Source organism: Procambarus clarkii, chromosome 79, assembly GCF_040958095.1.
Source record: "Procambarus clarkii isolate CNS0578487 chromosome 79, FALCON_Pclarkii_2.0, whole genome shotgun sequence".
NCBI classification, from domain to species: domain Eukaryota; kingdom Metazoa; phylum Arthropoda; class Malacostraca; order Decapoda; family Cambaridae; genus Procambarus; species Procambarus clarkii.
Window position 1 is genome coordinate 8,489,656 of NC_091228.1, and position 25,112 is coordinate 8,514,767.

The window sequence follows — 25,112 nt, forward strand, 5'->3', positions numbered from 1 at the left end:
TCCTTCAGTTTGGACACGACCGTCACGCATTTTCCGTGTCCATTAGATGGGACACGGCAGTCTGCGGTGTCCAGGAAAACTGCGAAAATAATATACTTTCAAAATTGCGTAACAAAACGCTGATATGGTCAAAAAAATAAGATATCGTCTCTTTCGAGTGATGAGGATGCATAAAAGTAGCAGATCTGCGGCCAGATTCACGAAAGTACTTACGAACGTGTACATCTTTCCTCAATCTTTGACGGCTTTGGTTACATTTATTAAACAGTTTACAAGCATGAAAACTTCCCATTCAACTACTGTTGTTGTTATAAACAGCCTTCTGGTGCTTCGGAGTTCATTAACTGTATAATAATTGTAAACAAAGCCGCCAAAGATTGAGAAAAGATGTACAGGTTCGTAAGTGTTTGCGTAACTGTTTCGTGAATCTAGACCCTGGTCTCCTCTGCGAGGTGAAGAGAAAACAAAACAGCTCCCTTTGCGCCTGGTCCTTTTCAAGAATGCCTTGACCTTAGCACTTCCCAGATTACCGTCCCCTGACATGGCATTCTTGAACGGTAAATGATCGCCCTCTGGATATTTTATGAAATTCTCTCCAAACTGGTCAGAAGCAATGGTGTGGCTGGGGTGTGTGGTGGTGGGGGGTGTGGTGGTTGGGGTGTAGTGGTGAGGGGTGTGGTGGTGAGGGTGTGGTGGTGGGGGGGGGGTGTTATAGATGTGGTGCTGCAGTGGTGTGGCGCAGGATGTAGTAGGATGTGATGTTGTAGGCGATGAGTCACAATAACGTGGCTAAAGTATGTTGACCAGACCACACACTAGAATATGAAGGGACGACGACGTTTCGGTCCGTCCTGGACCATTCTCAAGTCGAAACGTCGTCGTCCCTTCACATTCTAATGTGTGGTCTTGTCATCATGTGATGTTGTGTTATGGTGTGATGTGGTGTGGTCTTATGGCCGGAAAAGTTACAGTGGTGTGGCAGTGTGGTGTAGTGTAGATATCATGTCACTGGTACGACTTATATAAGAGAAGTGAATAGTTTGTAGTGTCTTACGGGCTCACCATAGCCCGTGCTACATGGACACTTCGTCCTGAGTAGCTAAATCTTTAACAACAACAACAACATTGTAGTGTCAATGTGGCATGATGCGTCATGTTACGTTGGGTCACGTATAGTGTAGCATCAATATGGTGTAGTGTATCATGGTGTAGCGTCGAGCAGTGAGCCATTAGTGTACGTTGGTGTCATTCCCAGGAGTGACGCCCGTCATCCAGCCTGGTCAGAACTGTCCTATCCTGGAGCCCACGAGCGTATGAGAGTTGTCGAGCAGGGGTTTCTGACCTGTACAATATCCAGGCATTACTTGGAAGTGGATTTACGTCTCTGCCTTACTAGAAAGTCGACTTGTTTCAGTTTGCGTTAATAACATGTGGATTCATAGACTTATATCCAAATCACACGTCAGGAAATGATGAAATGACGTCGTTTCGGTGCATTCTAGACTTATCCTGCTTTGTAATGAAGCGACTTGATTAGGATAACCATTCGGTTCAGGACGGGGCCAAACGTCCTCGTTTATTCACTTTATAATGACGTGGTTTGGATATAATATTTTCAACTACGTTATTGTGTCTCATCGTCTGATAGATTCTTGTATTATTTCTTTGAGTTGCTAGGAAGTGCATTCGGCTATTCTTTCTTTGTCTACAAAGCAGCTAAAACACCAAGAACTCTACACACACACACACACACACACACACACACACACACACACACACACAAGAAGTCCTCACCTAGCGGACTTCATCATCGCTGGGGAATGACTTCATGTTGTGGTTCTTAAAACCTGACGACTGATGTAACACTTAATGTTGAGGTCATGCCGGAGGTAAACACAACGGGAGAGTTATGTTGTCATACCATCAACATAGTCATGCCATCAACATAGTCATACCATCAACATAGTCATGCCATCAACATAGTCATGCCATCAACATAGTCATGCCATCAACATAGTCATGCCATCAACATAGTCATGCCATCAACATAGTCATGCCATCAACATAGTCATGCCATCAACATAGTCATGCCATCAACATAGTCATACCATCAACATAGTCATACCATCAACATAGTCATACCATCAACATAGTCATACCATCAACATAGTCATACCATCAACATAGTCATACCATCAACATAGCCATACCATCAACATAGTCATGCCATCAACATAGTCATGCCATCAACATAGTCATGCCGTCAACATAGTCATACCGTCAACATAGTCATACCGTCAACATAGTCATGCCATCAACATAGTCATACCGTCAACATAGTCATGCCATCAACATAGTCATGCCATCAACATAGTCATGCCATCAACATAGTCATGCCATCAACATAGTCATACCGTCAACATAGTCATGCCATCAACATAGTCATGCCGTCAACATAGTCATACCATCAACATAGTCATACCATCAACATAGTCATACCATCAACATAGTCATGCCATCAACATAGTCATACCATCAACATAGTCATACCATCAACATAGTCATACCGTCAACATAGTCATACCATCAACATAGTCATACCATCAACATAGTCATGCCGTCAACATAGTCATACCATCAACATAGTCATACCGTCAACATAGTCATACCATCAACATAGTCATGCCATCAACATAGCCATACCATCAACATAACCGCACCCAACACTGTGTATATATTTTTCACCTGGCTATCAAAGCCCCTAATCAACGTTAACGTTTTAGTTAACATATATAAGGTTATCTTGACCTTGATATATGTAAGCTTGTGAGCTATATTTAACACTGTCTCGTGACACTGAAACCTTCACGGCATTGTCAATTCAATTTTCCTCTATGTTGATAATCTCACTTATAATCTCTGTCACAATTATAGTAACGCATTTAATAACTAAATCATAGAATAATCTGCCAATAAACATCTGCATGCAATTAATGTAATTGATACTGCATCATTATTTCTGCTGTTGCTAAAATTGCAGATGTGTTGAATAATATTGTAAATATTGATGAGTTTAGGTTAGTTAATAATGTTAACATGTCAGCACTCAGTATATTATTATTAATATTATTATTGAGAAATCCGTAGGAGCCGTGATTAGGGCTCGAACCTATGCGGTGGATGCTCCTACGCTTGACGAGGTTCGATCCCGCATAACTGCTTCTAAGGATTTTCTCAATGGTCAGTCACGTTAGTGTAATTACTCTGTTATCGCTATTATTATTCTTGTTATTGATGAATATGTGTAATGTGATAACAATTAATGCACCAAAATGCTATACTTGTTGCATTTGTGTATAGCTACACCTGTTACATGTGTGTACAGTTATATCTGTCACATGTGTGTATAGCCACCCCTCACACATGTGTATAGTAATACTTATCATCCCTGTTCATAGACAAACCTGTAAATTAGACATATACGCTTGCCACGTGTATGTATTCCAGCACATGAAACACGATCGTATGGCCACACCTACCTCATATATGTATAGCCACACCTGCCTCACGTGTATATAGACACATTTGCTACGCATGTGTATTGCCACACCCTGCGTTACATTTGCTTCAACATACCTGCAGTCAATCTCCATCAAAACGTCCAGTAATCATCTGTATTCCACCCAACTGCACTTAATCCTCATGCAGCTGCCTGAACCTTCACTTAACACTTCACGTAGCTGCCTCCACCTCCACTTAACACTTCACGTAGCTGCCTCCACCTCCACTTAACACTTCACGTAGCTGCCTCCACCTCCACTTAACACTTCACGTAGCTGCCTCCACCTCCACTTAACACTTCACGTAGCTGCCTCCACCTCCACTTAACACTTCACGTAGCTGCCTCCATCTCCACTTAACACTTCACGTAGCTGCCTCCACCTCCACTTAACACTTCACGTAGCTGCCTCCACCTCCACTTAACACTTCACGTAGCTGCCTCCACCTCCACTTAACACTTCACGTAGCTGCCTCCACCTCCACTTAACACTTCATGGAGCAGCCTCCACCGCCACTTAACTGTGTGAATTTTCAAATTCATTACTCACGTTTCTTCAATGGCCTCCACCCACCTGTCAATATCAATGTCAAAACTTCTAGCCCCATTCATTCCTACCTAAATAGACGTTTGAAAACATTCCGTTACTATTCTTTTCCTTTCCATCATCTTTGAGTGGTCATTTTAGCAACGGGGTGGCGATTTTTATGGTTTGGGATCGATCTCTGGTGACCCAAGTATTCGGATCAATACCTTCACTCCGTTATCAAATACTCCAGATTCTTGTACTTATCAGTTTCTTGTCCTCATATTCCAGCTCTTTGTTCCCATATCTCAACTCCTTGTCTCAATATCTTAGCTCTTTGTCCTCTTATACTAACTTGTCATCATATCCCAGTTCTTTGTCTTTATATCCCAGCTCCTTACCCCTCATTTCCCAGCTGGTTGTTTTCATATCTCAGCTCCTTGTCCTCACATCCCAGCTCCTTGTCCTCACACTTATTCCAGGTACTAATACCCATACTAACTTAGGTCTTTCATCTAACAATTACTTTACTTTTCCTTATCTCCACACACCTCAGACGTCGAAAGACTTCGCAGTCTTGAAACAGTATTTTCAGCATTTAATCTGACTTAATTCTCTCTAGCTGTAAATCTGTCTCTACAAGGGTATATGAAACGGAACTTTAATATGGGGCTAATGGCATCAGCACAATAGAACACGCACAAAATTTATATATATTAGACAAGTTTAGATTTAGATAAGACATGAGTACATGCTGGTTTTGATATACGGTTGTGAATTTTGGAATAAAATGCCAAGCTAATTTATTTACGTCTAATTGGTGGACTGTTTGAAACGTTGATTAGAGAGTTGTATGAGTGAGTTTTTTATTTAAAATTGAACGCCATTACATGGGTCTATAGAACTTTTGCAGTTTCCTTTGTTCGTATGTTTATTTATTTCTCTGTTCCCTCCCTCTTCGCAGCACCTGAGAGCACATTTAATATCTCGGACACCCGTCGACATTTCAGTGGAAATATGTTCCCAATGCAAATATTTTGACTGAACCTCACTTCCTCATCTTTTCAGCGCAACTGATATCTCCTGACACCTTCAACCAAAACATTTAAGTGCCAACCACTTTCTCAGTTCTCTCAGTAGTTGCAACCACTTTCTCAGCTCTCTCAGTAGTTGCAACCACTTTTTCTCAGTTCTCTCAGTAGTTGTTACCACTTTTTCTCAGTTCTCTCGGTAGTGGTAACCACTTTTTCTCAGTTCTCTCAGTAGCTGCAACCACTTCCTCAGTTCTCTCAGTAATGGCAACCACTTTCTCAGTTCTACCAATAGTTGCAACTACTCCACCCTCAGCTATCTCAACAGTGGCAACTTCTCCGCACCTTCAACTCTTCAACAAAATCACATACATACACCTCCCAACGCCCACCAGCACTTCCCCCTCTCTCTCCCGCTCTCCAGCACAAGAGACATCCATTCCACCACCACCCAAGGACATCTCAGTGGCACCTTCGTATTGGAAACTCCTGCTGGTGACCCGCCTGATATCTCACGCTTCAGACCTGCATGACAGGTTCATGCACTCAGATTTTGTTTGGGTGGGCCGTCTTCCTTCCGTCTTGTCGATGGGTCGTGGAGATGGAAAACATATATATGTGATGGGCCTGGGTGACAGGTTGCACTTTTACAAAGGAATAGACTGCAGACTTGTAAACTGCTGATTTTATTTACATAGGAATAGACTGTAGACTTGTAAACTGCTGATTTTATTTACATTTTATTATTCCGTTTGTGTTGTGTATCTTTTTTTACCGTTTATACATTATAATGTATTTTTTCTCATTCGCATTTCTTTCTCTTCAATCTGTCTCTTTATTTCTATCTATTTCATACTTTTTTAGCCTCATGGACTAAGCCTTTCTTTTTCTCCTGTCTCCATCTTCTTTTCTCCTATCTTTTTCACTCTCCAATTCTGTGTATATACACGGAGGAGTGTCACAGCGCGCGGTGTACATATCCCCTGTGATGTTTGGAACAGTTCCCAGCACAGTGTGTGACTACACACTGGTTTTCTCCATCCGATTTGGTGAAGAGAATTGTTCTATTTTATCATTATTATTTTTTCCTTCGTTTTAGGATGACAGGAGTTCCAAAATGTACTTGAAGCTACTGTTGTTTTTTCTTTATTTGTTCTCAGTTTCCTGACCAGTTCAATTTGTTCTCAGTTCATGACTAGTTCATTTGTCCTACTCAATGTTTAGGGCGCATTTTCCTGACTGTTATTTTCTCTCTACCGAATTTCCGTGTGTTCAATTTCGCTTTTCCTTGTCGAGTTATTTTCTGGTTTAAATTTATTATATTAATAGTGGATACCCGGCGGTGCCCGGGATAGCCTTTTCCTTCGGCCTCTCTTAACCCTCCCTCTCTTCTTCCCACACATTTTATTACCTTTCTCCCCCCTCATCTTCCCAATGTCGACCGGGCCGCGGGGACGCTAAGACTCCGATCTCAAGATAACTCAAGATCCTCAGATCTTGAGGTTATCTCAAGATAACCTCAAGATAACCTTCAGTTACACTTCCGTTATGCTAAATTCTCACCATTTCCTTGGCACAAACGCCAGATTTAAATCGTACATGGACTGTTCATCATTGCACTGCAACACTGCACTGCTCAGCGTCACTGGTTTTCCAGTGCATCCCTTATATTGCAGTAGCAACCAGCGGGCATGTTAACCGACACCTGACGTGGATATGACTGGAAAAACATTTCGAGATTGCTAGCGACGGTACAAAAGAGGATCAGAACATGGAGAAAAAAAGGAAGACTATCGCGAAAAAAAAGTTTTGAGTATCTGTTGTTTGTTTTCAATAATACGGAAGTTGAGTCTTTAAAGGAATAAAAGTTTGAGCTACTGAAGTATTTTTATCTATAGTATTTTCACGTTGAATTTAACTCCTTTACGCGTATTTATGTAATTATGCATTTTTTTCCCAACTATGCTGTTTGGTTTTATCTATTAATGCTGTTTATCTGTTCGTCTATCTTTATTCGTGTTCCAAAGATAGATTATAGGCACTGTGGCCTCGAATATTTCAACAATTCCTCTCATCCATTCTGTTTTTCTTTATCCTTCCATTCGTATTTCCTCATCTCCCTATTTCCCTCCCTCTTTTCTCTTCTCTCTTCCCTCCCACCTTCCTTCCCTCTCTCCTTCCCTCCCTCCCTCCCACCTTCCTTCCCTCTCTCCTTCCCTCCCTCCCTCCTTCCCTCCCTCCCTCCCACCTTCCTTCCCTCTCTCCTTCCCTCCCTCCCTCCCTCCCTCCTTCCTTAATCCCTCCTAGAGGCTATTAATATGAATGGCTCCACCGTTCAGTTCGCTGTTTACGAGCAGTAATGAGACATATTCGGATAAATATGACAAGTAGCCGGCGAAGGCGAAGCATTTCTGTTGTTTTATATATTGCTCGTGTGCGCAAAAATGAGGTGGAATCTTTTTATTGCTCCTTCAGGAATGGGAGACAAAAGTTAGTGAGAAACCGAACTTGTGAACAGAATAATGACAAACCAAATTTTTTTCCTTAATTTACACACCAGAAAACACTGAGAGGGAGGGAGCTATCAGGAGGAAAAGCGCCAAGCCATTACGACTGTTTAGCATTGGGAAGGGGTGAGGATAATGATTTGGGATTGGACGGGGAAATGGAAAGGTGCCCGACCACTTTGACATTCGGGGATTGAGCGCCGACCTGCATGAAGCGAGACCGTCGCTCTATCGTCGAGGCCAAGTTGCTGGAATAACTAGAGGATTGATAAAGATTAATCATTCTAAATGTATCAATATCAAACGCACTCATCTTTTTAAACGAAATAAAATTATTATATTCGATTTACTCCCATGCGAAAATTACTGTAAAAATTCACAGAAGAATACTAAGAGATTTTGAAAATAATTTTTTTTTATTTCCAGGCTTCATGTATATGGTAAAAAAAATTCTTAATTGCTACGTAGAAACAAGATAAAAATGAAGCTATTTGGAAAAAAAATCGTTTCCCGATATATTTCAGCTCAGCGTGTGTCTGTTTCAGAAATCAAATCATCAAGTTCTGTTACTGACTTTCATTGCTGGCTGCTTTCTTTTTTAATTCAGATAAACAAAATATACACTAAAAGATGCGTTCAGGACGGGAAACATTGAGGTTATTTTAGTTTGCAATATGCAACTTATAAATTATTGTCGAATCAGTGTTAATTTTGATGGCTTCGAGCAGTGAGAGCCAGAGAAAGAAAAATAAGAATGAGTTTTGAAAAACGCTGGAGAAAAAGGTCAAATATTTCTGTATGTCTGGTGTATGATTTATCGTGTGCGTGTGTGCACGTGCGTGCGTATGTGTTGAGTGTACTCCAGGTTGGGCTTGCGAGGGATGAGCTTTAGCTCTTTGATCCCGCCTCTCAAACGTCAATCAACTGGTGGTGTGAGTGTTTTTGTGTTGTGTGTTTGACTGTGTGTTGCGTGTATGTGTTTGTGTGTGTGTGGGGTAGGTAAGGGTTGGATGGTAAACTTGACATCTGGCCGTTCACAGCCAACATTGATGGCACAGTGAGCACGCAAAGGTCACTAAACTTTTTCGACTTTAATATTCACAGACACACGCATTCAAACACACACACACACACACACACACACACACACACACACACACACACACACACACACACACACACACACACATGCAATGTTTGCATTAAGGAACAGTAGAACGGCCGGATACAATTGGAAACAGGGTATAAAAGAGGATAAAACAACATTTCAGTCTCGTGAATAGATCGACCGGAGTAGATGAGAAAATTTTCGAAGTCAGTTTGATATACAGTATTATGTGAGAGTATGATAAGATAAAATAAGAGGGGAAAATTAGTCACTGCATTGAACCAATAGTTGTCAAAAGGCTGGTTTTAGAGCAAATGCTTGACCTTACAAGCATAAATAGGTGAGTACACACACACACTCACACACTCAAAAGGGGAGAGTTTCCTTCACCTGATGCCTCTGTTACCTAGCAGTAAATAGGTACTTGGGAGTTAACTGCTACGGGCTGCTTCCTTGGGGTGTGTGTGTGTGTGTGTGTGTGTGTGTGTGTGTGTGTGTGTGTGTGTGTGTGTGTGTGTGTGTGTGTGTGTGTGTGTGTGAGGAAAAAAAAGCTAGTAGTTAGTAACAGTTCATATATTGACAGTTGAGAGGCGGGACGAAAGAGCAGAGCTCACCTCCCGCAATCACATCTTGGTGAATACAACTAGGTGAATACAAACTTACACATACACCAGACCTGTCCCCCCGGAGCTCATACAAAGAGAATAACATCAGCGGTATCGGCCAGGTTAGCCAACATAAGAACGTCTTTTAGAAACTTGTGTGAGGAATCATTCCGAATTTTGTATACCACATATGTCAGACTCATCCTGGAGTATGCAGCTCCAGCATGGAGTCCATATCTAATCAAGCATAAGACTAAACTGGAAAAAGGTTCAAAGGTTTGCCACCAGACTAGTGCTCGAACCGAGGGGTATGAACAACGAGGAGGGACTACAGGAATTAAACCTCACGTCACTGGAAGAGAGAAGAGTTAGAAGGGGACATGATTAGCACATACAAGATTCTCAAAGGAATTGATAAGGTAGATAAAGACAGACTATTAACACAAGGGGGTACTCGCAATAGGGGACACAGGTGGAAACTAAATGCCCCAAATAAGCCATCGAGACATTAGAATTTTGTTTAATGTCAGAGTAGTTGACAAATGGAATGCATTAGGAAGTGATGTGGTGGAGGCTGACTCCATACACAATTTCAAATGTAGATTTCATAGAGCCCAATAGGCTCAGGAACCTGTACACCAGTTGATTGACAATAGCAAGACCAAAAAAACAGAATTTAACCCGTGCCAGCAAAACTAAGCGAGTACACACAAACACACAAAAATAAAAACCATACCCATATTACACAAAGCGACACAGACACACAGAAGACAAAAGAGAAAGAGATCATCATCCCAGAGTTTACCACGTAATATTCAGCGATATTTATCAGCTCGAAATCGCCATAAATAATTCTCTGGGTATTTAATGGAGCAGAGAAATAATACCGACTCGACCGTCTATTTTCCCCCCGAACCCGAGCGGCTCGAGCCTGGGATGAGTTATCTGACTGGCAAAAATCTCAATTGGCTATCGTAGGACTGGTGTAAGTAGACCCATCAATGATATACGGAGCGGCTGTGAGTGGTAGGGGGCACAGAGAGCAGAGAGGGGGAAAAATTGGTATATTGAAAGTTGAACAGAAATAGAGGTAGTGAGATAAAGACACAAAAACAGAGCAATAATTCGTGAAGAGGTGGTAGGGGAAAAGAAAAATGTAGAAAAGAAGATTGATTGAGATGGAGAGAGAAAAAGTGATATAGGGTTTTATAATGACTGTGAGTGGTAGGTTAAAGGGAAATGGCGAAAGGGATAAAAAGAAAGAGATTGAGATATAGAGAGAGATGATTAATGGAGTCATTGTGTGAGGGAAGGAGAGAGAGAAAATAAAAACGGTGGCAAAATAGATGGATTAATAGAATGAGATTATCTCTCCATCTCAAAGATAGGTGATTTTTGTCCCAATCTTCATTGACAAGTGACGATGTGTGTTCCAGTGTTTCTGTCTCTCATGTGTTGTTGAGTATTTCTTGACGCTTGTGCAAGATAATTTATGATGCCGTGTCCTGCTGTGTTGCAGGGTGTAGCTATGTACTGCTGTGTTGCAGGGTGTTGCTGTGTGCAGCTATGTAGACGTATTCATTTGATCTGCTTCGTAATTTTTCTGAGAGGAGGAAAAGGGGAAAACGCGGTGGATGTTTGAAGATAAGGAAGAAGAACGAGAGTTTGGGGGAGAGGATTTAAGGGAAGGAAGGAAGAGGGGAGTGGGGAGATGGGATGCTTGGATGGGGATGTGGGGGAGACCTGGCCATGTTGAGCACACACCAAACAGTAATCCCTGTTAAAAATTGTGTGCTGCTGGGCCCCAGATCGGGGCCTACCAACTTCAACAAAGAGACAGACAGACAGACAGTGACCCCAGGCACCGCCGGCCACCCAATCTAGAATTTTATACAGTAATTCTCTCCCTGCAAAAAAAATAGTAAAATATATACGAGAAACACAATATAATAACAACTCGCATTTTTCACATGCATTAAAACCTAACGTTGCAAAAATTTCTTTTGTCTAAAATGTGTAAATTTGCAAATCCCACTGTTGCTTTCACGTGAGCAACGATTAATGTATCTCTCTAGAGGTCAAATCCCTCAATAAACTCGTATGTAAACTCTAAATTAACATTTACAGTTAATTTTACTGTAAATTGTAGTAATCCCTGAATAAACTCCCATGTAGACTGCAGTAATCATGTAAACTCTTTAATAATACCTCAGTAAACTTACATGTAAGCTGTTCAGTGAACTTGTCACAGAGCGAATTAAAGCCTTGCTGGAGGCTGTTGTCACTATTGACGAGGTGAGCATCGCGGAAAGTCATACAAAGAAAAACATGTGAAAAGATTTTTAGTCATTTATTATATTTAATTTAATAATAAAGAACAAATTTCGTAATAATTTTAGAAAATTAATATAAATAATATATGGAAATAATATATCTTAACTGCTTACAATTGAATATTTGTATAATACTATGGTATGAATTGTGGCACTATGACAAAATTAGCACTTGCAAATGATTTATGCGTCTCGAATGTTTGAAACAAGGGAATGGGGTATGGGGTATATATATATATATATATATATATATATATATATATATATATATATATATATATATATATATATATATATATATATATATATAATATTAAGGTTTGGATACTTTACACCATTGAAGGCGTTTATAAAACATTTTAGCAGACGTTCTGTTTGGGTGAAATGGACGCTCAGTTTAAGCTCCCAATAGACCAATATTTTTCCACCAAACTTTCACGAGGATATTTCCAATTCTGCTTCTCGCTGTTTTTTTTTTCCTTTTGCTCGTATGTATGGCTGAAACGTTTGGGGGCTTAACCTTCGTCTCGATTCGTTCTGGTCTGTGTATTTCTATCAACCCCACTATTTCTCTCGTGCACCTTATCTCTACATCCAGTCTCTGTCTCTCTCTCTCTGTCTCTCTCTCTCTCTCTCTGTCTCTCTCTCTCTCTCTCTCTGTTTCTGTCTCTGTCTCTCTCTCTCTGTCTCTGTCTCTCTCTCTCTCAGGAATTTCAGGAAAAACTGGAATTTCCTTAAGTACTTTCATTTTTCAATTCGTACTATCGTTTCAATTCTTCCTCCGTGGTCTGACACTCATATTTTTCATCACGTGTTAATTTTCGTGATTTACACACACACACACACACACAAACGTGCGTGTGTGTCTACGCAGAACCAAAGAACCAACGCTCAACAAGCACAACTTGGTGAGTACACACAAACACCACACATACAACACACATACACACAGAAAGGCTGGCGACAAATCGAGTTTAAAATCAAGCAGAGCCATCCCTCCCAACCCTTAAAAGAAAAAGAAAAAAGAAACAGCAGTTTACAGCTAAACAATCAAGAAATTCGTGCAACACACTACATCTTTTAGCATGAGTTTGTGTTACAGTTAAAACAACGTTAGTAACTATATTTACTTGTGTGTGTACCTTTCATCTTCTGTATTTATTGAGCAGATAGCAGTGTGTGCATGTGTGCATGTGTAGGTGTGTACTCGCCTAATTGTATTTGCAGGGGTTGAGCTATGGCTCTCTGGTTCTGCCTCTCAACAGTCAGTCAACTTGTGAACAGGTTCCTAAGCCTTTTAGGCTCTATATATATATTTGAAATTATGTAGGGTATCTGCCTTCACATCTCTGCCCTAGTGCATTCCATTTGTTAAAAACCCTGCCAGAAAAATTTCTTTCTAATGTGTTTGTGGCTCATTTAGGGACTGAGTTTCCACTTGTGCTCCCTTGTTCGTATTCCGCTCTGGTTAAATAGTTTGTCCACACTGTTAAGTCCTCTTAGAACTTTGTAGGAGGTGATCATGTCTCCCCTAACTCTTCAGTTTTCAAGAGACGTAAGGTAGCGTGTGTGTGTGTGTTGTCACCTGTTTATGCCTGTAGGATTGAGCTCTAGCTCTTGGTCCCAGATTTTCTAGCCACTGGTTGTCTAGTGCAATGACTTTTAACTTATTTTCCTCTACTTGCTTTTAAAATTCTTAATTGAATCTGCTTCTATACCGTACTCCTTAAGGTCATTACAGTTACTACCCTTATGGTAAAAGAAAGCTTTCTATTAAACATTTGAGTCTCAAGCTTTAATCTATGTCCTCTTGTTTATTTGTATTCATTGTAACTACTTCCTCTTTTTCCACCCTGTCAATCCCCTAAGTATTTTATACGTCTGAATCATATATCCTCTCTCCCTCCTTCAGTTCTAGCTTCGTCAGGTTTAGTTCCTCGTGTCTCAAATTATACTTCTTCCCTAGCAACTCTGGGACGAGTTTCGTTGCAAACTTCTGCACCCTTTCAGGTATCCTTATGTGTACTTACCTATTTGTACTCACCTAGTTGTGCTTGCGGTGTTTGAGCTCTGGCTCTTTGGTTCCGCCTCCCAACCGTCAATCAACTGATGTACAGATTCCTGAACCTACTGGGCTGTATCATATCTACATTTGAAGCTATGTATCGAGTCTGGCACCACAACACCACTGCCTAATGCATTCCATTTACTAACTACCCTGACACTGAAAAAAGTTCTTACTAACGTCTCTGTGGCTCATTTGGGTACTCAGTCTCCACCTGTGTCCCCTTGTTCCCGTCGTGTGTTCGTTTGTATGCGTATATATGTGTACTCGCCTAGATGTGCTGGCAGGGCAACCTAGGCTCCTTGCCCAGTCTTTCGAACGTTTTAATATTAATCCAATGATATTTCTCACGCTCTAATAATTTTACATTTAATATTTTTAAACTAATATAGTGTGTGTGTGTGTGTGTGTGTGTGTGTGTGTGTGTGTGTGTGTGTGTGTGTTTACTGTGCTCAAGCACCCGAACCAGTATGTTTTTTTCCACTTTTTATCTCTAAAACCAATCAAGCAAATTGAATACTCATCGATGTGGTGATTATTGGGGCCAAACGCCTTCAACTGATTAGATTTTAGTGAATTTTGCTTGCATATGTTTGTGTAATTTGCGTAATTAAATTTGTTTTACATTCCGGTATAAATTAGTTTTCATTCTCAAAAACATGGACTCTAATGTTCGGGGGCGGACTGTAATGGGGTATGTGTAATGGGTCCTGTCCCCATTGCGGACTGTAATAGGTGTTTAATGGTGGTTTCCTCCCCCAGGGTGGATTGAAATGGGTAATGTGTGATGGTTCCCTCCCTAGGAAGGACTGTAGTGGATGGTGGCAGTCATTTTCTTCACACCAGGGCAGACTGTGCTTGGGTAGTACCTCTAAACTGCTTGCTACATGTCGAGATTAATGCTAATCTAAGATCAAACACTCCTAATGAATATCAGTAGGAACACTACCAAGTCCATTGGGTAAACTACGACCAGTAGTAATAGTATTAGTGTCAAAATTAGAGGTAAAAAGATGAGCATTTCACATTTCAAGACAAATTATCATTACTAGTTCTCCAATACAGAGGAGGAAGAGAGCCTTCTCGTTTTCTAATGTGATTTTATCAGTTAAATTTTTGTATTCCCGCCAGATATGTCAATAGACCGATAATGACTTTTGTTATCTGTTATTTTTATGTTCTCACAATTATCGTGTTTCCCCTCTCGTTATCGTGGTCTATCACCCCAGTTAGCGTGGCGTCTCCACCTCTCCCTCTCTTTATCGTGGCCTTTCAACCTCTCCTCTCTTTATCGTCGGTTTCCTCCCTCTTCTCTCTCAATCATGGCCTCTTTAACTTTACCCTCTTTGACGTGGCATTATTCCATCTCCCCTCTTTCTTTCCTCTTTACTGGATGACTTCATCATCCTTTTACTTCTTCTTCCCTCCTTTCTTACGACTGCTAATCGCACCATTTACTCGCCCCTCTCCTTGTATCCCAGTCCCCTCGCTTCTCAACATTTCTTTACCACGCCATTTCCATTCTTTTATATTCCCCTTTACTCTTCTTTATCGCTCAATTTCCGTCTTCTCCCCCTCCTACCTTCCTGCTGTTACCGAAGGAGGGGGTAGAGGAGGGTCGATGTGAGCGTAGGGAGGAACTGAGGAGATAGGAGAAGTAGGGAATAGGAGAGACAGAAGTAGGAGGAGAAGGATAGAAGGTGATACCATAGGTTAGAGCGACAGGGAAGGATGGGGGATGTCAACTGCGGTTACCGAAGAATTCTTGGAAAAAAAAATATCGCAATGTTCTTTCTATTGCCTTAAGATTTGTCGAGAAATTAAAGAATATATTATTACTCTATTCACTAATATGTTTTATTTATTCGTATGCATATCGTCATTGTTATTTTTCATTAATTTTATTAATATTCATGCTAATCTTTTCTCAAAATTATTGGGAAGTATTTTGTTATAAAAATATTTTTAAAATAACTATACCATTGATTATTTTGTAGTTAAAATTTCTTCAAATGGTTAGTTATCGTTGTCAAGTTAAAAATAATAATTTTATTATGGTTATGAGTTATTGCAATTAATATTATGATGTATATGTATAAATATAAATAAAATTGCAGGGCATATGTATAAGTACATTTAGCATTATTAAGTTCATATATAATTGAAATTTATATTTGTATTATTATACAACCAAACCACTTGGGCTGGAGTTTAGTTATTTTCAAATATTTTTTTCCAGATGGGTTCTTTTACAACAATATTGATCTGTTATATTTGATACATGAATTACTGACGTAATTATATTATGTTAGATTAGCATTGGTTTGGATTGGTTAGGTTAGGTAAGGTTAGACTAGATTTGACGAAATTGTCATGTTAGTGTTGATTCATATAACAAAATTGTAATAAAATATAATACAATGAAAACTTTACCGTTTCATAAGAAATTTTTTTGGGGGAAAAAGTATTTCACAAATTCGGCTTGTTAGGCAATTCTAGTAATAAGATGCGACACACACACACACACAAGATGTATTAATACATCTTCAGGACAATTCCTTCTGAACATGTACATTAATACATCCTTCAGAAGTCCTTCTGAAGATGTATTAATATACAAAAGTACTTAAGGAAATTCCTGTTTCAATTTTTCCTCCGTGGTCTGACACTGTCACATTTTTAATCACGTGTATATTTTCGTGATATATACACACACACACATATATATATATATATATATATATATATATATATATATATGTATATGTATATGTATATATATATATATATATATATATATATATATATATATATATATATATATATAATATAAAGTATAGTCAGGAGAGCTTGGTGGAATTGCGACGAATATAAAGATTTTTAATTTTGTTTTCGGTCGTCCATTCGCCTTAAAATTGAATGTCCAGAAAAAATCGTTCAATTCGTTTCATGCTCAAGCAAGCCTGGAATTTCCCGGTAGGGAACAGAGCCCATTTCGGAATCCATTTTTTCTTTTGAGTTTTTCATAACACATTATAGGAAAATGTTAATTGCATTCGAACAGCAACGTTACATGTTGCAGTCTGACATTTGTAATAAATTGCCTGGTATAGATATGTATTACTTCTTGGCGTGTGTGCTAGGGGAAAATATTACTTCTGGAAAGTAGGGTAAATATTCGATCAAGTCAGCTAATCAGGCAGGCTAAATCTGGCCCCAGGTGAATAGAGAATGGTTTGATGTACATTATAAATGTACATTAATATATGCTTTATGCTATGCTATGTACATGTATATGTACATATATATTATAATATATGCTATGTACATTAATAGATGCTTGATGTACATTACTGTCTTCAGGTTACAGCCGTGACATACGTCATGAAAAGATTGAATGTCGTATTATGATTTTTAAATGACTAGCACATTTTCTGTCGCTATTTCTTTATCTCTGATTCTGTCTTCCTCTCTGTCTTCTCTTATCATTGATCTCTCCATCTCTCCTGTCCTCTCTTGATTTATCAGACTTTTTTATATCATTTTAAGTACATTTTTCTTCTTTTATAAGCAAATCATGCTGTTTTGACTCATGACATATTCCTATATATAATTTTTTAAAGTTCGCCGTTTCGATATTCGTCTTTGGAAAAAATGTATTAATACTGAGCCTTACTGGTGGCTGGTTCGCGACTCCACTCTACGGACTATTTATGGAAACTGGCAGAAGTTTATAAAGTCAGAGTGTGAGAAAGCATTCATAAACTTCAGGGGGTTTAGTTTTCAACCGCGATTTTTTTCTCCAACCCACTGCGTGGCGAGATGGAGAGTGACAGACAGACAGACATATGTGGGAGGAAATGCACCGGAGATGAAAGCTTCAGGGGAGTAAGTTATGAGGAAAGAAATCCACCTGAGTTTTGCTAGTGTTTAAGTCACTGATATTCAGATTAGTCCAATCAGAACTAATTGAGTCTAGATTCTCTCCCACTCTCTCTCTCTCTCTCTCTCTCTCTCTCTCTCTCTCTCTCTCTCTCTCTCTCTCTCTCTCTCTCTCTACGTAAATAATTATCGCTTGGGTCAATAAGGAATTCCCAAACTAAGTTTTTAGATGCTCTAAAAGTCTCCTTCATCTCTGGCCGTAGCTTGAAGTTTTAATTGACTGCCTCTTGTTTAAACTGCCAAGTCTTGGCGGCAGACAATGGTAACTGGTCCATTTTGAGGAGTAATTGAGTGGGAGAGGAGTGTGGGTGTGTGTGTTCTCACCTAGTTTGTGTGTGTGTGTGTGTACTCACCTAGTTTGTGTGTGTGTCTTTTCACCTAGTTTGTGTGTGTGTGTGTTCTCACCTAGTTTGTGTGTGTGTATTCTCACCTAGTTTGTGTGTATTCTCACCTAGTTTGTGTGTGTGTGTGTGTATGTGTGTGTGTGTGTGTGTGTGTGTGTGTGTGTGTGTGTGTGTGTGTGTGTGTGTGTGTGTGTGTGTGTGTGTGTTCTCACCTAGTTTGTGTGTGTGTGTGTGTTCTCACCTAGTTTGTGTGTGTGTATTCTCACCTAGTTTGTGTGTGTTCTCACCTAGTTTGTGTGTGTGTGTGTTCTCACCTAGTTTGTGTGTGTGTTTTCTCACCTAGTTTGTGTGTGTGTGTGTTCTCACCTAGTTTGTGTGTGTGTATTCTCACCTAGTTTGTGTGTGTTCTCACCTAGTTTGTGTGTGTGTGTGTGTGTGTGTGTGTGTGTGTGTTCTCACCTAGTTTGTGTGTGTGTGTGTGTGTGTTTGTTCTCACCTAGTTTGTGTGTCTGAGTGTGTTCTCACCTAGTTTGTGTGTGTGTGTGTACTCACCTAGTTTGTGTGTGTGTGTGTGTGTGTGTGTGTGTGTGTACTCACCTAGTTTGTGTGTGTGTGTGTGTGTGTGTGTGTGTGTACTCACCTAGTTTGTGTGTGAGTGGGAGTTTAAAAGGAGGTGCGTAAACACCTTTTTCCCTTTTTATCCTTTGTTCATTACTTTAATACCTGATGGGAATTGAATTCCAGCAATCATTTCTTTACCCACTCCTGGAGTTTGCAAGGTACCTCTTGTAACTTTCTGCAACCCTCGTCTGTTTTTACATTACTCATCAGCTTTATATCATCTTGCATCACATTGATATTTACGAACGAACTCCATCGGGTAGGATGTTCACATTGATTAGAACATCAGTGGTCCCAGGACAGGGCCTTGAGGGACCACACTTGTTACATTCCTACCTATTGAAACTGAGTCTCTGACATTGACTCTTTGTTTTCTCTCATTCAGGTACTCGCTTACCCAGTTCAATGGCTTCCCAGTTATCCCATCCTGTCTCTCCAGTTTGTACACTTCCACAGTCTTTCATAAGGAACAGTGTCAAATATTTTTCTTACAGTGTAGGAGAATACAATCTCACAATCGACTTGAGAATGGTCCAGGACGGACCGAAACGTCGTCGTCCCTTCACCTTCTAGTGTGTGGTCTGGTGAAACTTTTCCTTTAGTATTTCAGTAACCTTTCCATAGAAATCAATAAAGTTTTGGAGGCAAGATTTTCTCTTTTAAAATCCATGCTGCTCTTTAGTTACAAAGTTGATTCTATCCAGATTCGTAATCATTCTCGACCTGATTACTTTCTCCAGCACTTTACACGATAATTGTCAATGACTTTAGTCTGTAACTTAGTGCTTCCTGTCTGTCCTCTTTTTTATATAGAGACTACTTTTGGTCTTTTTACAGAATTATGTGAGATTTTCTGTCATGAGCGTGTTAAAGATTCGAGGTTACAGGTGACAAAAAACTTTTGCAACCGTGGAGAGATTAAGTCTGGTACCATTGATTTTACGATATATGTAGTCTTTCATTGATTTTTTACCTTTTCTATTTGAAGGAACCGAAATATTTTTGTTTCTCACATGTGTCTTAATCGTTTTCTGTGAGAATTCCTCCCATGCCTCTTCCTAGTGAGTATATGGTCTCTCATTGTTATTTTTCTTTTATATATCTATAAAACCGCTTTGGTGGGTCCTTACCATTTGCCGCAGTTATTTTGAACTGCCCGCAGGTTTTCTCCTACCTCAGGTGTATTCATTTATTTTTAGCTTTAGGGACTTTCTCTCTTTCTCTACTTTCTCTGTACTTTCTCCAAGCTTTTTGTCAGCTTTGCTGAATTGCCCATCAGACCAGGGGCTTACTTTCCTCGCCCACATCCATCCAGAGAGGAATGAACAGCTGCGTTCCATCGGCACATTTCCAAACAGTGAATTCCATCATCTTATTTCCCGTCCTCCTTTACAGTGATTTTATGCCACTGAATTTCACGCAGCAAGTCCCTCATCTTATTATAGTTTCCAAGTCTGTAATTTCTCATCTTCCTCAACAGGTTCCCTGTGTCTAACTACCGTTTACAAATTCATTATTCTCCAGTAAGGTAATGCAGTGGGCCCCAGCTCCTAGTAGCATATCTTAGTCTTTTTTGTTTAACATCTACGACATTCATGTGTGTGTGTGTGTGTGTGTGTGTGTGTGTGTGTGTGTGTGTGTGTGTGTGTGTCTGTCTGTACTCATCTTCTTGTGCTTGCGAGGGTTGTGCTTTGGCTCTTTGATCCCGCCTCTCAACTGCCATTAAACTGGTGTACAGAGTTCCACCACTGTTCATGAGACGCAACTTTCCGATTGACACCTACATGTACTCACCTAGTTGTACTCACCTAGTTGTGCTTGCGGGGGTTGTGCTCTGGCTCTCTGGTCCCTCCTCTCAACAATGTGTGTGTGTGTGTTTGAATGTACGGGAGAGAGAGAGAGAGAGAGAGAGAGAGAGAGAGAGAGAGAGAGAGAGAGAGAGAGAGAGAGAGCCAGTCAATGAGAACATTATATTAACAGGTCTTAATAAAAATAATAGAGAAGACAGAAAGAGAGAATATAGGATTAGTGAAAAAGAGAGAGACAGACCTAAAAACAAAAAAAGTAAAAAAAAGAGCTAGAACGATTTAAAAAATGGAATTAAGCAGAGAATTCATTTTCTTCGATAATAAAAACGACATTGTAAACAAAAATGGCCAAACATAAAAAGTCATTTATAGGAAGGAAAAAATGCAGGAAGCAGTAGGAAGGGAAGAGGGAGGAGAGAGAGAACGAAATATAAAGGAACTGTTGGTGGATGAGGAAGAGGGGGAGGAGGAGGAGGAAGTGGAGGTAAAAGTATAAGAATTGGAAGAATAGGTGGAAGAGAAAGTGTAGTGGGTAGAAAGAGGAAACATAAGAACAAGAACACGGATAAAAATAGTTTTAGTAGAAATGGAAGATGTGGAAATGGATGACAAATGGATCACTAACAATAAATTGTAACCGGAAGCAAGACGTCCTCTGACTTCCTAGCATCTTTTGTGAGGGTTTCGCTCAATAAACCACTCTAAACTCCTGCGTATCTTTTTCTCCTACGGCAGAATCAAGTAAACTGTTTACTTATCCACACTGTCTCGTGTGTGTGTGTGTGTGTATATATATATATATATAATATATATATAGGACCATCGGAGTCTCGAACCATAGACCACATAAACAGCAGCTTGCAGCACAACCTACTGAGCCACTGGCACCTACTCTAAACCAGGATGGTCTCATGCACAGACAAGTAAATGGAGTCATGGGTTTGCTCTCGGTATTCTCTTTACTAATATTTACGTTGGGCGCTATTTAGCAAAAAGTCTTTATTGAAATGGACCTAAAACCTGATGTCAACTGTGGACTGTTGATGACAGATTCTTGCAGGCACCTGACATTGTGCACTTGCTACAGCTTAAGGATACTTTACAGCGAAGTTCTGCGCTAAGTTCGACTTGCGAGATGCAGAGTGAAGGTAAGCTTCCTTAGATGTAACAGCCTCGGAAAGAAATGGTGGCTACCAGACTGCTCATGGGGAAGCGCCAGGCCATTACGACTATATAGCACTGGGAAGGGGTCAGGATAAGGATTTGGGATGGGACGGGTGGAAGAAATGGTGCCCAATCACTTCTACACTTGAGGAACTAACATGAGATAGTGTCTTAAGTGTTGGTAATGAATGCCCTGGTATAAGGGAAGTGTCGTCGACGCCTATGTCATTACTGCTTCTACACACAGCTCCTTTTGGAAGCAGGTTGTCGAAGAACTCAGTAGATACTGAGTTCCCAGTAGAGTAAGACAGGTCTCAGTTAATACAGATTCCTTTGATGGATATGTGGTAAAATTGGTATAAGGGAGGTGAAACACAATGCTTCCTCTGACGAAACAGCCTCTAGAATCTGTTCCATCATAGAAACTATTGTACAAGACCTTTCTTCAACGGCATAAAAGCACGTATATGTTGTCTATGCAAACGGATATTTAGATTACAATACAACTCTGGAGCTCGCTATAAAAGTTTTTAATTCCTGTCTTAAAACATTTTCAGAAGTACCACGCAATGGTAAGATGGCGCCCTAGGGAACACCTCTTTCTCTACAACCCGTTCTCGCAAATTCGTAAAGTCAATATTGACTTATTAACTACGTGCATAGGTGATATACTTAACATAATAGATACCCTTAAAAAGATTCATAGAAAACACCAACCTTACCTAACCTTGTTAGTATCTTAAGATAAGCATCTTATTGCTTCGTAATTACAATTATTACTTAACCTATACCTATTATAGATTAGGTAATAATTGTAATTACGAAGCAATAAGATGCTTATCTTAACATACTAAGTAGGTTAGGTAAGGTCAGTGTTTTCTATGAATCTTTTTAAGGGTATCTATTATGTTAAGTATGTCACCTATGCACATATTTAATAAGTCAATATTGACTTATTAAATTTGCGAGAACGGGTTGTTCTCTAATATGTAACTCCTACCAGATTGATGTTACTGCGTAATGCAGAGATATTAACATAAAGTAAGTTTTAATTTTTAAAACCAACATCAAACTTTCCGGCTTCCCAACCAGTCAGGAAACAACATTATTATGAAAATTAACTTCCAAATCACATAATTTATAATATATATTTTCCCATTCTCAATGTGACCTCTTTAGCCAAGCGCACAAATGCACAGTCTGAGCTTTGCCTCCACCAGAAGTAAAATAAAAACAGCTTAAAAGTAAACATAATCAACTAAGTAAAATACCTTTGCTTGGAGAGATATCTTGATTTTTTACTTTATTAGCCATGGTTTCGTCCCGGCCACCTCCACCAGCATTGCCTATAATACAGAACAGAATATATAACAATAAAAAAATGGTACTATTACAAGTAAAAAAAAATACCAGTAATTAGCATGTATGGAGAGAGAGAGAGAACACAGGAGGGTTCCATGTATGTGGCGGCCCACTACTGTAGTTTCATGTATGTGGCGGCCCACTACAGTAGTCCCATGTATGTGGCGGCCCACTACAGTAGTCCCATGTATGTGGCGGCCCACTACAGTAATTCCATGTTTATGTTGATTGTTTATACTGAGAAAGAAACCACGAAAATCTGGTGAGGCAACCCTATATATATATGACGTAATATATACGTCGTCAGTTGTCCAACACATCATCACAAAAATGTCCCATTTGGTAGCTGGTTGGGTAATCCAGCAACCAAAGCCTCAGTTTATGAATGAAAACACTTGACACACGACTCATAAGTAATGACGTATGTTTGAATACCAGCCGGAACGGAAACAAAATGGTAGCTTAAACATGTTTGTTATAAAGTGATTTGAAAAATATATATCACATTGCGAATTTTTTTGTCATATATGAAAAGCAGTTCATATAAAGAACTTATTTTTCCTAGTATCAAAAGTTATATTTGATCTTTATTGACTTTAAATCAACTATATTTCTGTAATATTCATTTAATGAGTGGAATGAGTAATGGGGAGACGGTGGATGGGGGTATGGGGTGATGGTTGATGGCCCATTGGGGGGCGGAGAGGGACGTAATGGGGTGGCTCTGGGTGACTGGATGGGGGAGGTGGTGGCCTTGAAAAAGTGGGAGAACTGATAGGGAGTAGGTGATGGGGAGGTAGATGATGGGGAGACTGGTGATGGGGAGGGAGATTGACGGGATTACATGCCGCCGGTAGGCTGGGTGTTTGGAAGTTGGGTAATGGGGGAGGTGGTGGGTGAATGTGTAGGTAAACGGAGTGGGCTTCGTAACGGACAATAGTGTATGAGGGTTGACATAAAAATATGTAAACAAATCCATGTTCCGTCGAGTGATGATTAGTTAATTCCTTATAGAAAATTTTGCGGCCTATAATCAGGTGAAAACTGTCTGATACTTCCCTTCAATCTTGTGGAAACAAATTTAAAACTAATTGAAACTAATTTGAGATATTTCGTCTAATTATGTAAACAAATAATTTAAAATTCCCCAAATCAGCTAAGCAAAGCTGGTTTTCTAGTGACAAAATCTGAAAGGAAAATAAAAGCTTTCTAATGTGTTGCTTAAGAAATAAATAACTGTACTGGAGATAGCAAGACCTGTTGACTAAAACTAATAATTCTTGAGAATGGATTTGACGTCTTGTCTCCGCTATTTTTTATTGTGGTAACTCTCCTTGAACACCTTAGTATGTGTTTGCTCATTGTTAAGGCTTTTACCTTCGACAATACCAATCTCTCTCTCTCTCTCTCTCTCTCTCTCTCTCTCTCTCTCTCTCTCTCTCTCTCTCTCTCTCTCTCTCTCTCTCTCTCTCTCTCTCTCTGAAATAGCGAAATACACTCAGGGATTTCATTCTGTTCTTTGTCATGAGTAAAATGTTAGACATTTATCTAAATTTGGTCTGAATCCAAGTGGAAAGGTGCAACAGCATTTCCTGTTTACGCTCTGAAACAGACAGACAGACAGAAAGCGATATATCAAGACATAATGAGAAATGAAGATGAAGGGATATTCTTATCAACTCCTTGTGTCAGTTCCTCAACTTTTCCTATTCTCTTCTTCTCAATTTTTTAATCCATTTCCTATTATGGTTTTCTTCATCTTAACTTCTACTCTCTTTCTTCCTTCAACTCATTATTCCCTTCACTGCCTCAGGATTGCAAACAAACTTCTTGTAAAACTTGAGAGTTCTGCAAATACTTTTATTTTGTTTTGTGGGTATTTTCAGTGAATATATTTGTATCAAATAATGTACAGAGAGACGGGCTAAAACCCCCCCCCCCAAAAAAAAAACACAGACACACCATACTACAGGGCGCCTGGTGGCTGAGTGCACAGCACTCAGGATTCGTAATCCTAGGGACCGGGGTTTGGTCCCCGGCGAAGGCGGAAAAGAAATATACAGTTTCTTTCGCCCTCATGCTCCTATTACCTAGCAGTAAATAGATAAGTGGGAGTTACACAGCTGTTACGGGCTGC

General features: G+C 39.8%; 1 pseudogene; it reads right to left on the reverse strand.

Moving 5' to 3' along the window:
• LOC123764532 (zwei Ig domain protein zig-8-like) overlaps positions 1 to 25,112 on the reverse strand; it is a 325,506-nt pseudogene that overhangs the window by 220,805 nt on the left and 79,589 nt on the right.